Source organism: Urtica dioica, unplaced genomic scaffold (assembly GCF_054948205.1).
Source record: "Urtica dioica subsp. dioica isolate 48M unplaced genomic scaffold, U.dioica_male_clone48M_v1_H2 Urtica_dioica_male_H2_contig_17, whole genome shotgun sequence".
Classification (NCBI taxonomy): Eukaryota; Viridiplantae; Streptophyta; class Magnoliopsida; order Rosales; family Urticaceae; genus Urtica; species Urtica dioica.
The window spans coordinates 128,368-140,680 of record NW_028297219.1 but is presented as its reverse complement, the minus strand read 5'-3'; the positions used below and the strand labels follow the sequence as shown (position 1 = coordinate 140,680).

Genomic DNA, 12,313 nt, shown 5'->3' with positions numbered 1-12,313 from the left:
ATAAGAATCAACGCCGCGACTCCCAAAAGCCATAACTACGTCTTCGGTGCACCAAAAATCACATAAAATATATGAATTCCTAATAACTTTTCGCGATCTTCGCGTTGGGACGGTTTCGGAAGAGTGATCGGCGAAATTCCGACAAGGTGAACGGGGGAAGGATAAAATCGTAAATTTCGCCCTCGGTCCGGAATTTCGACTTTCACCGGTGAATTGTATGCGTAAACGAGCATTTGAACAAGGCTCGGAGCGATTTTTGGTGAAATTCCATCGTTTCGGCCTCCGAAAAAAAATAATTCGCAAAAAAAGAGGGATGCAACACGAGGACTTCCCAGGAGGTCACCCATCCTAGTACTACTCTTGCCCAAGCACGCTTAACTTCGTAGTTCTGATGGGATCCGGTGCATTAGTGCTGGTATGATCGCATACGCAAGCATTAGCGCGCATTATCTATATAAGAATCAACGCCGCGACTCCCAAAAGCCATAACTACGTCTTCGGTGCACCAAAAATCACATAAAATATATGAATTCCTAATATCTTTTCGCGATCTTCGCGTTGGGACGGTTTCGGAAGAGTGATCGGCGAAATTCCGACAAGGTGAACGGGGGAAGGGTAAAATCGTAAATTTCGCCCTCGGTCCGGAATTTCGACTTTCACCGGTGAATTGTAAGCGTAAACGGGCATTTGAACAAGACTCGGAGCGATTTTTGGTGAAATTCCAACGTTTCGGCCTCCGAAAAAATAATTCGCAAAAAAAGAGGGATGCAACACGAGGACTTCCCAGGAGGTCACCCATCCTAGTACTACTCTCGCCCAAGCACGCTTAACTTCGGAGTTCTGATGGGATCCGGTGCATTAGTGCTGGTATGATCGCATCCGCAAGCATTAGCGCGCATTATCTATATAAGAATCAACGCCGCGACTCCCAAAAGCCATAACTACGTCTTCGGTGCACCAAAAATCACATAAAATATATGAATTCCTAATAACTTTTCGCGATCTTCGCGTTGGGACGGTTTCGGAAGAGTGATCTGCGAAATTCTGACAAGGTGAACGGGGGAAGGGTAAAATCGTAAATTTCGCCCTCGGTCCGGAATTTCGACTTTCACCGGTGAATTGTATGCGTAAACGAGCATTTGAACAAGGCTCGGAGCGATTTTTGGTGAAATTCCATCGTTTCGGCCTCCGAAAAAAATAATTCGCAAAAAAAGAGGGATGCAACACGAGGACTTCCCAGGAGGTCACCCATCCTAGTACTACTCTCGCCCAAGCACGCTTAACTTCGGAGTTCTGATGGGATCCGGTGCATTAGTGCTGGTATGATCGCATCCGCAAGCATTAGCGCGCATTATCTATATAAGAATCAACGCCGCGACTCCTAAAAGCCATAACTACGTCTTCGGTGCACCAAAAATCACATAAAATATATGAATTCCTAATAACTTTTCGCGATCTTCGCGTTGGGACGGTTTCGGAAGAGTGATCGGCGAAATTCCGACAAGGTGAACGGGGGAAGGGTAAAATCGTAAATTTCGCCCTCGGTCCGGAATTTCGACTTTCACCGGTGAATTGTATGCGTAAACGAGCATTTGAACAAGGCTCGGAGCGATTTTTGGTGAAATTCCATCGTTTCGGCCTCCGAAAAAAATAATTCGCAAAAAAAGAGGGATGCAACACGAGGACTTCCCAGGAGGTCACCCATCCTAGTACTACTCTCGCCCAAGCACGCTTAACTTCGGAGTTCTGATGGGATCCGGTGCATTAGTTCTGGTATGATCGCATCCGTAAGCATTAGCGCGCATTATCTATATAAGAATCAACGCCGCGACTCCCAAAAGCCATAACTACGTCTTCGGTGCACCAAAAATCACATAAAATATATGAATTCCTAATAACTTTTCGCGATCTTCGCGTTGGGACGGTTTCGGAAGAGTGATCGGCGAAATTCCGACAAGGTGAACGGGGGAAGGATAAAATCGTAAATTTCGCCCTCGGTTCGGAATTTCGACTTTCACCGGTGAATTGTATGCGTAAACGAGCATTTGAACCAGGCTCGGAGCGATTTTTGGTGAAATTCCATCGTTTCGGCCTCCGAAAAAAAATAATTCGCAAAAAAAGAGGGATGCAACACGAGGACTTCCCAGGAGGTCACCCATCCTAGTACTACTCTTGCCCAAGCACGCTTAACTTCGTAGTTCTGATGGGATCCGGTGCATTAGTGCTGGTATGATCGCATACGCAAGCATTAGCGCGCATTATCTATATAAGAATCAACGCCGCGACTCCCAAAAGCCATAACTACGTCTTCGGTGCACCAAAAATCACATAAAATATATGAATTCCTAATATCTTTTCGCGATCTTCGCGTTAGGACGGTTTCGGAAGAGTGATCGGCGAAATTCCGACAAGGTGAACGGGGGAAGGGTAAAATCATAAATTTCGCCCTCGGTCCGGAATTTCGACTTTCACCGGTGAATTGTAAGCGTAAACGGGCATTTGAACAAGACTCGGAGCGATTTTTGGTGAAATTCCAACGTTTCGGCCTCCGAAAAAAATAATTCGCAAAAAAAGATGGATGCAACACGAGGACTTCCCAGGAGGTCACCCATCCTAGTACTACTCTCGCCCAAGCACGCTTAACTTCGGAGTTCTGATGGGATCCGGTGCATTAGTGCTGGTATGATCGCATCCGCAAGCATTAGCGCGCATTATCTATATAAGAATCAACGCCGCGACTCCCAAAAGCCATAACTACGTCTTCGGTGCACCAAAAATCACATAAAATATATGAATTCCTAATAACTTTTCGCGATCTTCGCGTTGGGACGGTTTCGGAAGAGTGATCGGCGAAATTCCGACAAGGTGAACGGGGGAAGGGTAAAATCGTAAATTTCGCCCTCGGTCCGGAATTTCGACTTTCACCGGTGAATTGTATGCGTAAACGAGCATTTGAACAAGGCTCGGAGCGATTTTTGGTGAAATTCCATCGTTTCGGCCTCCGAAAAAAATAATTCGCAAAAAAAGAGGGATGCAACACGAGGACTTCCCAGGAGGTCACCCATCCTAGTACTACTCTCGCCCAAACACGCTTAACTTCGGAGTTCTGATGGGATCCGGTGCATTAGTGCTGGTATGATCGCATCCGCAAGCATTAGCGCGCATTATCTATATAAGAATCAACGCCGCGACTCCCTAAAGCCATAATTACGTCTTCGGTGCACCAAAAATCACATAAAATATATGAATTCCTAATAACTTTTCGCGATCTTCGCGTTGGGACGGTTTCGGAAGAGTGATCGGCGAAATTCCGACAAGGTGAACGGGGGAAGGGTAAAATCGTAAATTTCGCCCTCGGTCCGGAATTTCGACTTTCACCGGTGAATTGTAAGCGTAAACGGGCATTTGAACAAGACTCGGAGCGATTTTTGGTGAAATTCCAACGTTTCGGCCTCCGAAAAAAATAATTCGCAAAAAAAGAGGGATGCAACACGAGGACTTCCCAGGAGGTCACCCATCCTAGTACTACTCTCGCCCAAGCACGCTTAACTTCGGAGTTCTGATGGGATCCGGTGCATTAGTGCTGGTATGATCGCATCCGCAAGCATTAGCGCGCATTATCTATATAAGAATCAACGCCGCGACTCCCAAAAGCCATAACTACGTCTTCGGTGCACCAAAAATCACATAAAATATATGAATTCCTAATAACTTTTCGCGATCTTCGCGTTGGGACGGTTTCGGAAGAGTGATCGGCGAAATTCCGACAAGGTGAACGGGGGAAGGGTAAAATCGTAAATTTCGCCCTCTGTCCGGAATTTCGACTTTCACCGGTGAATTGTATGCGTAAACGAGCATTTGAACAAGGCTCAGAGCGATTTTTGGTGAAATTCCATCGTTTCGGCCTCCGAAAAAAATAATTCGCAAAAAAAGAGGGATGCAACACGAGGACTTCCCAGGAGGTCACCCATCCTAGTACTACTCTCGCCCAAGCACGCTTAACTTCGTAGTTCTGATGGGATCCGGTGCATTAGTGCTGGTATGATCGCATCCGCAAGCATTAGCGCGCATTATCTATATACGAATCAACGCCGCGACTCCCAAAAGCCATAACTACGTCTTCGGTGCACCAAAAATCACATAAAATATATGAATTCCTAATATCTTTTCGCGATCTTCGCGTTGGGACGGTTTCGGAAGAGTGATCGGCGAAATTAAGACAAGGTGAACGGGGGAAGGGTGAAATCGTAAATTTCGCCCTCGGTCCGGAATTTCGACTTTCACCGGTGAATTGTAAGCATAAACGGGCATTTGAACAAGACTCGGAGCGATTTTTGGTGAAATTCCAACGTTTCGGCCTCCGAAAAAAATAATTCGCAAAAAAAGAGGGATGCAACACGAGGACTTCCCAGGACGTCACCCATCCTAGTACTACTCTCGCCCAAGCACGCTTAACTTCGGAGTTCTGATGGGATCCGGTGCATTAGTGCTGGTATGATCGCATCCGCAAGCATTAGCGCGCATTATCTATATAAGAATCAACGCCGCGACTCCCAAAAGCCATAACTACGTCTTCGGTGCACCAAAAATCACATAAAATATATGAATTCCTAATAACTTTTCGCGATCTTCGCGTTGGGACGGTTTCGGAGGAGTGATCGGCGAAATTCCGACTAGGTGAACGGGGGAAGGGTAAAATCGTAAATTTCGCCCTCGGTCCGGAATTTCGACTTTCACCGGTGAATTGTATGCGTAAACAAGCATTTGAACAAGGCTCGGAGCGATTTTTGGTGAAATTCCATCGTTTCGGCCTCCGAAAAAAATAATTCGCAAAAAAAGAGGGATGCAACACGAGGACTTCCCAGGAGGTCACCCATCCTAGTACTACTCTCGCCCAAGCACGCTTAACTTCGTAGTTCTGATGGGATCCGGTGCATTAGTGCTGGTATGATCGCATCCGCAAGCATTAGCGCGCATTATCTATATAAGAATCAACGCCGCGACTCCCAAAAGCCATAACTACGTCTTCGGTGCACCAAAAATCACATAAAATATATGAATTCCTAATATCTTTTCGCGATCTTCGCGTTGGGACGGTTTCGGAAGAGTGATCGGCGAAATTCCGACAAGGTGAACGGGGGAAGGGTAAAATCGTAAATTTCGCCCTCGGTCCGGAATTTCGACTTTCACCGGTGAATTGTAAGCGTAAACGGGCATTTGAACAAGACTCGGAGCGATTTTTGGTGAAATTCCAACGTTTCGGCCTCCGAAAAAAATAATTCGCAAAAAAAGAGGGATGCAACACGAGGACTTCCCAGGAGGTCACCCATCCTAGTACTACTCTCGCCCAAGCACGCTTAACTTCGGAGTTCTGATGGGATCCGGTGCATTAGTGCTGGTATGATCGCATCCGCAAGCATTAGCGCGCATTATCTATATAAGAATCAACGCCGCGACTCCCAAAAGCCATAACTACGTCTTCGGTGCACCAAAAATCACATAAAATATATGAATTCCTAATAACTTTTCGCGATCTTCGCGTTGGGACGGTTTCGGAAGAGTGATCTGCGAAATTCTGACAAGGTGAACGGGGGAAGGGTAAAATCGTAAATTTCGCCCTCGGTCCGGAATTTCGACTTTCACCGGTGAATTGTATGCGTAAACGAGCATTTGAACAAGGCTCGGAGCGATTTTTGGTGAAATTCCATCGTTTCGGCCTCCGAAAAAAATAATTCGCAAAAAAAGAGGGATGCAACACGAGGACTTCCCAGGAGGTCACCCATCCTAGTACTACTCTCGCCCAAGCACGCTTAACTTCGGAGTTCTGATGGGATCCGGTGCATTAGTGCTGGTATGATCGCATCCGCAAGCATTAGCGCGCATTATCTATATAAGAATCAACGCCGCGACTCCCAAAAGCCATAACTACGTCTTCGGTGCACCAAAAATCACATAAAATATATGAATTCCTAATAACTTTTCGCGATCTTCGCGTTGGGACGGTTTCGGAAGAGTGATCGGCGAAATTCCGACAAGGTGAACGGGGGAAGGGTAAAATCGTAAATTTCGCCCTCGGTCCGGAATTTCGACTTTCACCGGTGAATTGTATGCGTAAACGAGCATTTGAACAAGGCTCGGAGCGATTTTTGGTGAAATTCCATCGTTTCGGCCTCCGAAAAAAATAATTCGCAAAAAAAGAGGGATGCAACACGAGGACTTCCCAGGAGGTCACCCATCCTAGTACTACTCTCGCCCAAACACGCTTAACTTCGGAGTTCTGATGGGATCCGGTGCATTAGTGCTGGTATGATCGCATCCGCAAGCATTAGCGCGCATTATCTATATAAGAATCAACGCCGCGACTCCCTAAAGCCATAATTACGTCTTCGGTGCACCAAAAATCACATAAAATATATGAATTCCTAATAACTTTTCGCGATCTTCGCGTTGGGACGGTTTCGGAAGAGTGATCGGCGAAATTCCGACAAGGTGAACGGGGGAAGGGTAAAATCGTAAATTTCGCCCTCGGTCCGGAATTTCGACTTTCACCGGTGAATTGTAAGCGTAAACGGGCATTTGAACAAGACTCGGAGCGATTTTTGGTGAAATTCCAACGTTTCGGCCTCCGAAAAAAATAATTCGCAAAAAAAGAGGGATGCAACACGAGGACTTCCCAGGAGGTCACCCATCCTAGTACTACTCTCGCCCAAGCACGCTTAACTTCGGAGTTCTGATGGGATCCGGTGCATTAGTGCTGGTATGATCGCATCCGCAAGCATTAGCGCGCATTATCTATATAAGAATCAACGCCGCGACTCCCAAAAGCCATAACTACGTCTTCGGTGCACCAAAAATCACATAAAATATATGAATTCCTAATAACTTTTCGCGATCTTCGCGTTGGGACGGTTTCGGAAGAGTGATCGGCGAAATTCCGACAAGGTGAACGGGGGAAGGGTAAAATCGTAAATTTCGCCCTCGGTCCGGAATTTCGACTTTCACCGGTGAATTGTAAGCGTAAACGGGCATTTGAACAAGACTCGGAGCGATTTTTGGTGAAATTCCAACATTTCGGCCTCCGAAAAAAATAATTCGCAAAAAAAGAGGGATGCAACACGAGGACTTCCCAGGAGGTCACCCATCCTAGTACTACTCTCGCCCAAGCACGCTTAACTTCGTAGTTCTGATGGGATGCGGTGCATTAGTGCTGGTATGATTGCATCCGCAAGCATTAGCGCGCATTATCTATATAAGAATCAACGCCGCGACTCCCAAAAGCCATAACTACGTCTTCGGTACACCAAAAATCACATAAAATATATGAATTCCTAATAACTTTTCGCGATCTTCGCGTTGGGACGGTTTCGGAAGAGTGATCGGCGAAATTCCGACAAGGTGAACGGGGGAAGGATAAAATCGTAAATTTTGCCCTCGGTCCGGAATTTCGACTTTCACCGGTGAATTGTATGCGTAAACGAGCATTTGAACAAGGCTCGGAGCGATTTTTGGTGAAATTCCATCGTTTCGGCCTCCGAAAAAAAATAATTCGCAAAAAAAGAGGGATGCAACACGAGGACTTCCCAGGAGGTCACCCATCCTAGTACTACTCTTGCCCAAGCACGCTTAACTTCGTAGTTCTGATGGGATCCGGTGCATTAGTGCTGGTATGATCGCATACGCAAGCATTAGCGCGCATTATCTATATAAGAATCAACGCCGCGACTCCCAAAAGCCATAACTACGTCTTCGGTGCACCAAAAATCACATAAAATATATGAATTCCTAATATCTTTTCGCGATCTTCGCGTTGGGACGGTTTCGGAAGAGTGATCGGCGAAATTCCGACAAGGTGAACGGGGGAAGGGTAAAATCGTAAATTTCGCCCTCGGTCCGGAATTTCGACTTTCACCGGTGAATTGTAAGCGTAAACGGGCATTTGAACAAGACTCGGAGCGATTTTTGGTGAAATTCCAACGTTTCGGCCTCCGAAAAAAATAATTCGCAAAAAAAGAGGGATGCAACACGAGGACTTCCCAGGAGGTCACCCATCCTAGTACTACTCTCGCCCAAGCACGCTTAACTTCGGAGTTCTGATGGGATCCGGTGCATTAGTGCTGGTATGATCGCATCCGCAAGCATTAGCGCGCATTATCTATATAAGAATCAACGCCGCGACTCCCAAAAGCCATAACTACGTCTTCGGTGCACCAAAAATCACATAAAATATATGAACTCCTAATAACTTTTCGCGATCTTCGCGTTGGGACGGTTTCGGAAGAGTGATCTGCGAAATTCTGACAAGGTGAACGGGGGAAGGGTAAAATCGTAAATTTCGCCCTCGGTCCGGAATTTTGACTTTCACCGGTGAATTGTATGCGTAAACGAGCATTTGAACAAGGCTCGGAGCGATTTTTGGTGAAATTCCATCGTTTCGGCCTCCGAAAAAAATAATTCGCAAAAAAAGAGGGATGCAACACGAGGACTTCCCAGGAGGTCACCCATCCTAGTACTACTCTCGCCCAAGCACGCTTAACTTCGGAGTTCTGATGGGATCCGGTGCATTAGTGCTGGTATGATCGCATCCGCAAGCATTAGCGCGCATTATCTATATAAGAATCAACGCCGCGACTCCTAAAAGCCATAACTACGTCTTCGGTGCACCAAAAATCACATAAAATATATGAATTCCTAATAACTTTTCGCGATCTTCGCGTTGGGACGGTTTCGGAAGAGTGATCGGCGAAATTCCGACAAGGTGAACGGGGGAAGGGTAAAATCGTAAATTTCGCCCTCTGTCCGGAATTTCGACTTTCACCGGTGAATTGTATGCGTAAACGAGCATTTGAACAAGGCTCAGAGCGATTTTTGGTTAAATTCCATCGTTTCGGCCTCCGAAAAAAATAATTCGCAAAAAAAGAGGGATGCAACACGAGGACTTCCCAGGAGGTCACCCATCCTAGTACTACTCTCGCCCAAGCACGCTTAACTTCGTAGTTCTGATGGGATCCGGTGCATTAGTGCTGGTATGATCGCATCCGCAAGCATTAGCGCGCATTATCTATATAAGAATCAACGCCGCGACTCCCAAAAGCCATAACTACGTCTTCGGTGCACCAAAAATCACATAAAATATATGAATTCCTAATATCTTTTCGCGATCTTCGCGTTGGGACGGTTTCGGAAGAGTGATCGGCGAAATTCCGACAAGGTGAACGGGGGAAGGGTAAAATCGTAAATTTCGCCCTCGGTCCGGAATTTCGACTTTCACCGGTGAATTGTAAGCGTAAACGGGCATTTGAACAAGACTCGGAGCGATTTTTGGTGAAATTCCAACGTTTCGGCCTCCGAAAAAAATAATTCGCAAAAAAAGAGGGATGCAACACGAGGACTTCCCAGGAGGTCACCCATCCTAGTACTACTCTCGCCCAAGCACGCTTAACTTCGGAGTTCTGATGGGATCCGGTGCATTAGTGCTGGTATGATCGCATCCGCAAGCATTAGCGCGCATTATCTATATAAGAATCAACGCCGCGACTCCCAAAAGCCATAACTACGTCTTCGGTGCACCAAAAATCACATAAAATATATGAATTCCTAATAACTTTTCGCGATCTTCGCGTTGGGACGGTTTCGGAAGAGTGATCTGCGAAATTCTGACAAGGTGAACGGGGGAAGGGTAAAATCGTAAATTTCGCCCTCGGTCCGGAATTTCGACTTTCACCGGTGAATTGTATGCGTAAACGAGCATTTGAACAAGGCTCGGAGCGATTTTTGGTGAAATTCCATCGTTTCGGCCTCCGAAAAAAATAATTCGCAAAAAAAGAGGGATGCAACACGAGGACTTCCCAGGAGGTCACCCATCCTAGTACTACTCTCGCCCAAGCACGCTTAACTTCGGAGTTCTGATGGGATCCGGTGCATTAGTGCTGGTATGATCGCATCCGCAAGCATTAGCGCGCATTATCTATATAAGAATCAACGCCGCGACTCCTAAAAGCCATAACTACGTCTTCGGTGCACCAAAAATCACATAAAATATATGAATTCCTAATAACTTTTCGCGATCTTCGCGTTGGGACGGTTTCGGAAGAGTGATCGGCGAAATTCCGACAAGGTGAACGGGGGAAGGGTAAAATCGTAAATTTCGCCCTCTGTCCGGAATTTCGACTTTCACCGGTGAATTGTATGCGTAAACGAGCATTTGAACAAGGCTCAGAGCGATTTTTGGTGAAATTCCATCGTTTCGGCCTCCGAAAAAAATAATTCGCAAAAAAAGAGGGATGCAACACGAGGACTTCCCAGGAGGTCACCCATCCTAGTACTACTCTCGCCCAAGCACGCTTAACTTCGTAGTTCTGATGGGATCCGGTGCATTAGTGCTGGTATGATCGCATCCGCAAGCATTAGCGCGCATTATCTATATACGAATCAACGCCGCGACTCCCAAAAGCCATAACTACGTCTTCGGTGCACCAAAAATCACATAAAATATATGAATTCCTAATATCTTTTCGCGATCTTCGCGTTGGGACGGTTTCGGAAGAGTGATCGGCGAAATTAAGACAAGGTGAACGGGGGAAGGGTGAAATCGTAAATTTCGCCCTCGGTCCGGAATTTCGACTTTCACCGGTGAATTGTAAGCATAAACGGGCATTTGAACAAGACTCGGAGCGATTTTTGGTGAAATTCCAACGTTTCGGCCTCCGAAAAAAATAATTCGCAAAAAAAGAGGGATGCAACACGAGGACTTCCCAGGACGTCACCCATCCTAGTACTACTCTCGCCCAAGCACGCTTAACTTCGGAGTTCTGATGGGATCCGGTGCATTAGTGCTGGTATGATCGCATCCGCAAGCATTAGCGCGCATTATCTATATAAGAATCAACGCCGCGACTCCCAAAAGCCATAACTACGTCTTCGGTGCACCAAAAATCACATAAAATATATGAATTCCCAATAACTTTTCGCGATCTTCGCGTTGGGACGGTTTCGGAGGAGTGATCGGCGAAATTCCGACTAGGTGAACGGGGGAAGGGTAAAATCGTAAATTTCGCCCTCGGTCCGGAATTTCGACTTTCACCGGTGAATTGTATGCGTAAACAAGCATTTGAACAAGGCTCGGAGCGATTTTTGGTGAAATTCCATCGTTTCGGCCTCCGAAAAAAATAATTCGCAAAAAAAGAGGGATGCAACACGAGGACTTCCCAGGAGGTCACCCATCCTAGTACTACTCTCGCCCAAGCACGCTTAACTTCGTAGTTCTGATGGGATCCGGTGCATTAGTGCTGGTATGATCGCATCCGCAAGCATTAGCGCGCATTATCTATATAAGAATCAACGCCGCGACTCCCAAAAGCCATAACTACGTCTTCGGTGCACCAAAAATCACATAAAATATATGAATTCCTAATATCTTTTCGCGATCTTCGCGTTGGGACGGTTTCGGAAGAGTGATCGGCGAAATTCCGACAAGGTGAACGGGGGAAGGGTAAAATCGTAAATTTCGCCCTCGGTCCGGAATTTCGACTTTCACCGGTGAATTGTAAGCGTAAACGGGCATTTGAACAAGACTCGGAGCGATTTTTGGTGAAATTCCAACGTTTCGGCCTCCGAAAAAAATAATTCGCAAAAAAAGAGGGATGCAACACGAGGACTTCCCAGGAGGTCACCCATCCTAGTACTACTCTCGCCCAAGCACGCTTAACTTCGGAGTTCTGATGGGATCCGGTGCATTAGTGCTGGTATGATCGCATCCGCAAGCATTAGCGCGCATTATCTATATAAGAATCAACGCCGCGACTCCCAAAAGCCATAACTACGTCTTCGGTGCACCAAAAATCACATAAAATATATGAATTCCTAATAACTTTTCGCGATCTTCGCGTTGGGACGGTTTCGGAAGAGTGATCTGCGAAATTCTGACAAGGTGAACGGGGGAAGGGTAAAATCGTAAATTTCGCCCTCGGTCCGGAATTTCGACTTTCACCGGTGAATTGTATGCGTAAACGAGCATTTGAACAAGGCTCGGAGCGATTTTTGGTGAAATTCCATCGTTTCGGCCTCCGAAAAAAATAATTCGCAAAAAAAGAGGGATGCAACACGAGGACTTCCCAGGAGGTCACCCATCCTAGTACTACTCTCGCCCAAGCACGCTTAACTTCGGAGTTCTGATGGGATCCGGTGCATTAGTGCTGGTATGATCGCATCCGCAAGCATTAGCGCGCATTATCTATATAAGAATCAACGCCGCGACTCCTAAAAGCCATAACTACGTCTTCGGTGCACCAAAAATCACATAAAATATATGAATTCC

The 12,313-nt window shown here is 46.3% G+C and overlaps 27 non-coding genes across 27 annotated transcripts; all 27 read right to left on the bottom strand.

Annotated features, from left to right (window-relative positions):
* Window positions 1-310: 310 nt before the first annotated feature.
* Window positions 311-429, bottom strand: LOC149376638 (5S ribosomal RNA). Its single transcript, XR_016294864.1, has one exon. It is a non-coding gene; the product is annotated as a 5S ribosomal RNA (ribosomal RNA).
* Window positions 430-762: 333 nt separating this feature from the next.
* Window positions 763-881, bottom strand: LOC149376637 (5S ribosomal RNA). The gene has a single exon (XR_016294965.1). It is a non-coding gene; the product is annotated as a 5S ribosomal RNA (ribosomal RNA).
* A 334-nt stretch (window positions 882-1,215) lies between these two features.
* On the bottom strand, window positions 1,216-1,334 carry LOC149376636 (5S ribosomal RNA). The gene has a single exon (XR_016294964.1). It is a non-coding gene; the product is annotated as a 5S ribosomal RNA (ribosomal RNA).
* A 334-nt stretch (window positions 1,335-1,668) lies between these two features.
* Window positions 1,669-1,787, bottom strand: LOC149376635 (5S ribosomal RNA). The gene has a single exon (XR_016295199.1). It is a non-coding gene; the product is annotated as a 5S ribosomal RNA (ribosomal RNA).
* Window positions 1,788-2,122: 335 nt separating this feature from the next.
* On the bottom strand, window positions 2,123-2,241 carry LOC149376634 (5S ribosomal RNA). The gene has a single exon (XR_016294863.1). It is a non-coding gene; the product is annotated as a 5S ribosomal RNA (ribosomal RNA).
* A 334-nt stretch (window positions 2,242-2,575) lies between these two features.
* Window positions 2,576-2,694, bottom strand: LOC149376633 (5S ribosomal RNA). Its single transcript, XR_016295103.1, has one exon. It is a non-coding gene; the product is annotated as a 5S ribosomal RNA (ribosomal RNA).
* A 334-nt stretch (window positions 2,695-3,028) lies between these two features.
* Window positions 3,029-3,147, bottom strand: LOC149376632 (5S ribosomal RNA). The gene has a single exon (XR_016295171.1). It is a non-coding gene; the product is annotated as a 5S ribosomal RNA (ribosomal RNA).
* Window positions 3,148-3,481: 334 nt separating this feature from the next.
* Window positions 3,482-3,600, bottom strand: LOC149376631 (5S ribosomal RNA). Its single transcript, XR_016294963.1, has one exon. It is a non-coding gene; the product is annotated as a 5S ribosomal RNA (ribosomal RNA).
* Window positions 3,601-3,934: 334 nt separating this feature from the next.
* Window positions 3,935-4,053, bottom strand: LOC149376630 (5S ribosomal RNA). The gene has a single exon (XR_016295299.1). It is a non-coding gene; the product is annotated as a 5S ribosomal RNA (ribosomal RNA).
* A 334-nt stretch (window positions 4,054-4,387) lies between these two features.
* On the bottom strand, window positions 4,388-4,506 carry LOC149376629 (5S ribosomal RNA). The gene has a single exon (XR_016295283.1). It is a non-coding gene; the product is annotated as a 5S ribosomal RNA (ribosomal RNA).
* Window positions 4,507-4,840: 334 nt separating this feature from the next.
* On the bottom strand, window positions 4,841-4,959 carry LOC149376628 (5S ribosomal RNA). The gene has a single exon (XR_016295298.1). It is a non-coding gene; the product is annotated as a 5S ribosomal RNA (ribosomal RNA).
* Window positions 4,960-5,293: 334 nt separating this feature from the next.
* Window positions 5,294-5,412, bottom strand: LOC149376627 (5S ribosomal RNA). Its single transcript, XR_016294961.1, has one exon. It is a non-coding gene; the product is annotated as a 5S ribosomal RNA (ribosomal RNA).
* A 334-nt stretch (window positions 5,413-5,746) lies between these two features.
* On the bottom strand, window positions 5,747-5,865 carry LOC149376626 (5S ribosomal RNA). Its single transcript, XR_016294960.1, has one exon. It is a non-coding gene; the product is annotated as a 5S ribosomal RNA (ribosomal RNA).
* A 334-nt stretch (window positions 5,866-6,199) lies between these two features.
* LOC149376625 (5S ribosomal RNA) lies at window positions 6,200-6,318 on the bottom strand. Its single transcript, XR_016295170.1, has one exon. It is a non-coding gene; the product is annotated as a 5S ribosomal RNA (ribosomal RNA).
* Window positions 6,319-6,652: 334 nt separating this feature from the next.
* LOC149376624 (5S ribosomal RNA) lies at window positions 6,653-6,771 on the bottom strand. Its single transcript, XR_016294959.1, has one exon. It is a non-coding gene; the product is annotated as a 5S ribosomal RNA (ribosomal RNA).
* A 334-nt stretch (window positions 6,772-7,105) lies between these two features.
* On the bottom strand, window positions 7,106-7,224 carry LOC149376623 (5S ribosomal RNA). Its single transcript, XR_016294803.1, has one exon. It is a non-coding gene; the product is annotated as a 5S ribosomal RNA (ribosomal RNA).
* Window positions 7,225-7,559: 335 nt separating this feature from the next.
* LOC149376622 (5S ribosomal RNA) lies at window positions 7,560-7,678 on the bottom strand. Its single transcript, XR_016294862.1, has one exon. It is a non-coding gene; the product is annotated as a 5S ribosomal RNA (ribosomal RNA).
* A 334-nt stretch (window positions 7,679-8,012) lies between these two features.
* Window positions 8,013-8,131, bottom strand: LOC149376621 (5S ribosomal RNA). The gene has a single exon (XR_016294957.1). It is a non-coding gene; the product is annotated as a 5S ribosomal RNA (ribosomal RNA).
* Window positions 8,132-8,465: 334 nt separating this feature from the next.
* Window positions 8,466-8,584, bottom strand: LOC149376620 (5S ribosomal RNA). The gene has a single exon (XR_016294956.1). It is a non-coding gene; the product is annotated as a 5S ribosomal RNA (ribosomal RNA).
* Window positions 8,585-8,918: 334 nt separating this feature from the next.
* LOC149376619 (5S ribosomal RNA) lies at window positions 8,919-9,037 on the bottom strand. Its single transcript, XR_016295296.1, has one exon. It is a non-coding gene; the product is annotated as a 5S ribosomal RNA (ribosomal RNA).
* A 334-nt stretch (window positions 9,038-9,371) lies between these two features.
* LOC149376618 (5S ribosomal RNA) lies at window positions 9,372-9,490 on the bottom strand. The gene has a single exon (XR_016294955.1). It is a non-coding gene; the product is annotated as a 5S ribosomal RNA (ribosomal RNA).
* Window positions 9,491-9,824: 334 nt separating this feature from the next.
* LOC149376617 (5S ribosomal RNA) lies at window positions 9,825-9,943 on the bottom strand. Its single transcript, XR_016294954.1, has one exon. It is a non-coding gene; the product is annotated as a 5S ribosomal RNA (ribosomal RNA).
* A 334-nt stretch (window positions 9,944-10,277) lies between these two features.
* On the bottom strand, window positions 10,278-10,396 carry LOC149376616 (5S ribosomal RNA). Its single transcript, XR_016295295.1, has one exon. It is a non-coding gene; the product is annotated as a 5S ribosomal RNA (ribosomal RNA).
* Window positions 10,397-10,730: 334 nt separating this feature from the next.
* Window positions 10,731-10,849, bottom strand: LOC149376615 (5S ribosomal RNA). The gene has a single exon (XR_016295282.1). It is a non-coding gene; the product is annotated as a 5S ribosomal RNA (ribosomal RNA).
* A 334-nt stretch (window positions 10,850-11,183) lies between these two features.
* LOC149376614 (5S ribosomal RNA) lies at window positions 11,184-11,302 on the bottom strand. Its single transcript, XR_016295294.1, has one exon. It is a non-coding gene; the product is annotated as a 5S ribosomal RNA (ribosomal RNA).
* A 334-nt stretch (window positions 11,303-11,636) lies between these two features.
* On the bottom strand, window positions 11,637-11,755 carry LOC149376613 (5S ribosomal RNA). The gene has a single exon (XR_016294953.1). It is a non-coding gene; the product is annotated as a 5S ribosomal RNA (ribosomal RNA).
* A 334-nt stretch (window positions 11,756-12,089) lies between these two features.
* LOC149376612 (5S ribosomal RNA) lies at window positions 12,090-12,208 on the bottom strand. Its single transcript, XR_016294952.1, has one exon. It is a non-coding gene; the product is annotated as a 5S ribosomal RNA (ribosomal RNA).
* Between the last annotated feature and the right edge of the window lie 105 nt (window positions 12,209-12,313).